Source organism: Alligator sinensis, unplaced genomic scaffold, assembly GCF_000455745.1.
Source record: "Alligator sinensis unplaced genomic scaffold, ASM45574v1 scaffold73_1, whole genome shotgun sequence".
NCBI lineage: Eukaryota > Metazoa > Chordata > Crocodylia > Alligatoridae > Alligator > Alligator sinensis.
Genome location: NW_005841838.1, coordinates 716143 through 720584, shown reverse-complemented (window position 1 = coordinate 720584; position 4442 = coordinate 716143). Strand labels below are relative to the sequence as shown.

Sequence of the window (4442 nt, the reverse complement as noted above, 5' to 3'; positions counted from 1 at the left end):
CACCTCTTCCCGTCTTCGAACGCGACTTTTATAAGACGTATTTACGATTTCTATTTTGGTGGCTCGTTCACCCAGAGCATCCGGAGCTCTGTACCGTGGAGCCTAGCAACCTCCACGAGACCGTCTGTGTTGTCTGTCTGTAACTGCAACTCAATCAAGTTTTCCAGCCTGCACCACTGCCATCTCGGTGTAAGTAAACAATCTTTAAAACTACCGCTACGCGTTTGTGCCTAATTCCAGCTCGACGGCCTTCCCTCTCCGACCCGGCGTGCCCGGGCTGCTGGCCACAGCCCGCGTGCAGCGCGAAAAGGGCTCGGGTCGCTCCCGGCCCGCACACAAGACAGGAAAAGCTACTGCTCATTAATTTCAGCACTGTTTTCTCCTACTGCCTGTACTTCCCCAGTAATTCTGCAAGGTGAGAGGTGCAAAATAGCTTGCTTCATTTCCTTTTGATTTTTATGGTAGTGCTTCAAGCATGTCCACCACTTTCCACACATATACCAAAGCAGAGGACTGGCAATTTGCAAGATGCAGCTATAAGTGGAATGATAATACACAAAGGGGTGAGGTGTGAAAAGTGGTAAGGAGGAACAAAGCAAAAACAAGGGAAAATGACTGTGGTCAGACTGGGATTGTGTTGAGATGGTGGGGAGGGGAGGGCAGGGGAGAGAGCACAAGTGCACAAAGCCAAGGGAGCTGAAAATGAGATAGAAGAAATTCCAATTTCACACAATTAAAAAGACTTGCATAATATTTAATACAGTATTAGCCATAACTAGGATAGCCCTGCACTTGTTCAAGTTGCTAGTAGACATCACTTAGCCCTCACTGTGTGCCTATGAAGTGAGGAAGGATCATCTGTATTCTATAGAGACGACACAGAGATAAAATGATTAAATTAGCCTGTTTAACAGCTATACCCTTCTTTTCTTAAAAAGCTAGGCACAACTTCCGGAATATTAGTCTATAAACAAGGACTCACCACTCCATTGAGCCCTGTGCTTGGTTTGTCCTGCAAAAGGATCTTCTGAAAATTGTAAATAGTAGCCTCTTTGGTTCTGTTTCTTTCTAGAACAAAATGCATATTAATAGCGGCTGCCCCACCAAGCCATGTGGATACCAAGAAATGAGGCCACAGGTAACTAAGGTGGCTTTTTCATACTGGATTTCAGAGTGCTGAGAGAGCTGAGTTATTGTTTTCAAGTACTTTGAGACCCCCTAGGAGTAAAGTGCCAGCTCTTGTTCTTAAAATCTCTCCTCATAAAAGAATGAAACTTGTAAAATAAAAATATTGGGGCAGATGCAGAACAGAATAAAACCCATAAGGTAATGTCTGCAGGAGAGGGGACAGGTTGTTTGTAACTAGGACACAAAATTAATAAAGCTATCTATAATGGTAACAAAGCCTGCACAATTGGAGCATTTGAGGGCAACCTCCCCTACAATCAGCAGTCAGGCTACACTGGCCTATCGCTTCATATCATGCTGCAAACACTTGCTGCTGTTCAAAGCAGCGCTTATCTGGCTAATGTCTTGTGTAAACATCCTGTGTAGTATTCCAGCCCATTGTGGCACCTCACATGGCTGCTGCAGGACTTTACCTACACCCCGCATGTGGGATCATTAGGGAATTTTCCACACAAAGCCATTTTTGCTGATGTAAGTTAAAGGCTACAGTAACAAATAGGAAGATTTTTTGGTTCCCACCCAATATTTGAAACACCATTTGTAGCACACTTAAGCTTTGCCATCAATTCAGCAATAGCAGCAACCAGCTTGCAATGGTCATCTTAATTTTTGCTTTACCAAGGGCGTTTTGGCACAAAGTGAAGTCAAGTTGGTCCCAAGGCCTCACTGACCACTGGGGCTTCTTTGATGTAGCAATAACTTTCCTCCATTCTTCCTGGTCTTTTGCAATCCTTGTACAATCAGTCAGTTTTAATTTAATCCAGTCTTTAATGTTGCTGGTCCAGCTTATCCTAGGTCTTCCTCTTTTTTTTTTGTCTGTCCACAGCACCCTGCAAGATGGTACTGGTAAGAGTGCCAGGCCTTCTTGTTACATGTCCAAACTACTGCATCTTTCTTTTTATTATTATTTCAAGTAAGAGTTTGTATTTGCCAACTTCTTGTCTGATTTGAACTTTCACAGATTCATTCGTTCTGTGTGCAGTGTAGAGTATGTGTAGAAGTCCTCTAAAGCACCACATTTCAAAGGTTTCAATTTGCTTTTCCAATGCCCTAGTGAGCGTCCATAGAGTTGTTGAAATTACAACAGCATATAGCAGCATATAGTAGGTAGAATTTTGTTTTCACTATGATGTGATTGCTAGTCCAGATTTTCTTTAGCTTCGCTAGTTGTTCAGTGGCCATGGCTATTCTTGTTTTTACTTCTTTTTCTGATGTAGCATCTTCTGTGATGGTCACTCCAAGATATTTAAAGTGTTTTACTATTTCTAGCTTATCGTTACCAATTTTTACTGATGCATCATCATTGCTACGGGGTGACATTATCATTACTTTGTTCTTCTCTGTACTAATTTGCATTTCATATCTTTTTGTAGCCGTATGCAGCCTTTCTGTTATTTCCTTAAGCTTTTATGCAGTTCCAGCTATTAGATCAATATATCTTCAGCAAAATGAAGGTTGTTTGGCACAAAAGACTGAAGTTTATCTGAGATAATTTGTTTTTTGGATGTTGTCTCAAATTAGACTTTGCCCCAACATAAACATTTCAAGAATGCAACATCAGGAATCCTCTAGTGATGCTGCAGGCTTAAAGGTGTAATTGGAGCTGAACTTCCAGAAAAAAAGGAGCTAACAGTGGCTTTGTTACAGTTTGCTATACTCAAGTTGACTGCATGCATATTCAAGCTAGCATTCCTTAGAGCTCCCTGGGCATGTCAACATGTTTATTAATGTGCCAAGTATAACCAAGGACTAAATCAATGCACTGCACAGTAGTGCTAGCATATGTCTTTTTAGTTATGCTAACTGCGCAGTAGCCTAATGTAGTGTATTATCATGGTTTTTACCATGCATGCTAATGCACAGTAGAATTAGGGTACTGTGCAGTTAGCATCTCGTGTAGACGCACCCCCTGTGTATCAAATGCCAGCAGTTGTAGGTGATTGCAGAATTTATGCCACTCAGTTTGTAACGCTCAGAGCACTTCTCCTGAAAGAGACCACATTTAACAATATGTAGCATTTTCTTTTACAAAACCAAAGGGTTGATAATTATGTTTATCCTTGCCAATTTCTACACAGTGTCCCAGTGGGCATGTTTACATGTGCTTTCACGTGTGGCTAAACTTAATGCACATTAAGGCGATTTAGGCATGTGTCTATATATATGTAACAAAGGGCCTTCCGGGAGCCAGCTAGAAGCTGTCCTGCCCCCCTGTTTCTGGGCTAACTGCCTGCCTCTCTCTTCTGCCACGCCTTGTTGTTCAATAATTGGTGTCTTAATTAGGTGGGAGGTTGCCCTTTGGCAGCTCTGTTCTCCTGGGCCTATGTATGCAGCTCCAGCCACCCCTGTACTGCATCCCAGGCCTCATAGATGGCATCCACATGATGTTCAAAACCCACAGCATGACTGGTGCTCCAGGGTCTCACAGGAACTCTCCCTCCTTCCATGGAGCACCAGGCCATCGTGCTCTCCCTTGCTGTAATTTTTGACCCAAACTCAGCCTCCTTGCAGTGGATGACTTACCAGGGTCAGGACTCGCCCCTAACTCTCTGGCTGAGCCCCCACTCTTGGCTTCTGGCCCAAACTACAGCCTCAGGCATCCACAAACATGCCTTGGCCTCTTCCCCACACATGAGGATCCTCCTATGCTCACTCTATGGCCTCTACACCATGCCCTACCCTTGGGTCTTCTCATCATCCCCACAATCAACTACTCTCGGGGCTGGCCCTTGCGCTGCCCTTCAGGTTTACTCCCAGTTCGGCCCTACTCAATGCACCCTTGGGACTGCCCTTCAGGCCTACTCTCTGTTCAGCCCTACTTAGCCTCCCACCTCCATGCACAGCCCTTCAGGCCTACTCCCATTTGACCCTACTCTGTACAGGGCCACACAGCTATCCCCCAACCAGAGGCCTCTGGGGTCTTCCTCCCCTATGGGCTCAGGTGGCCGCAGCTGTGCCTGGCCCCACTCCTCTACTGGGGTCTTACACCCCCTGGGGCTCTGGTGGCCATAGTCGTGCCTTGTACTGAGTTGTGGGGGCTGGGGTTATTAAGGCACCCCGACCCGCCTTTCACCAGGGTGATAACTGGCCTGGCATTTCCTGGGGGTTCCCATGCCACTAGAACCCCCACCAGGCCACCCATGCCTGGCAGGGTGCAGTTTTAGGTCATGCCCAGGACCAAAAGCCTCCTAGCTATCCCCATAAGCTCTTGCCCTTACCTCCTAGTGTTCCTGCTGCAGCTCAGCCAGGTGATG

At 45.5% G+C, this 4442-nt stretch overlaps 1 long non-coding RNA gene across 1 annotated transcript; it reads right to left on the bottom strand.

Moving 5' to 3' along the window:
• Nucleotides 1-789: 789 nt before the first annotated feature.
• On the bottom strand, nucleotides 790-4442 carry LOC102371863. Its single transcript, XR_322861.3, has 3 exons — nucleotides 4407-4442; nucleotides 983-1068; nucleotides 790-865 (listed from the first exon to the last, which is right to left on the bottom strand). It is a non-coding gene; the product is annotated as an uncharacterized LOC102371863 (long non-coding RNA).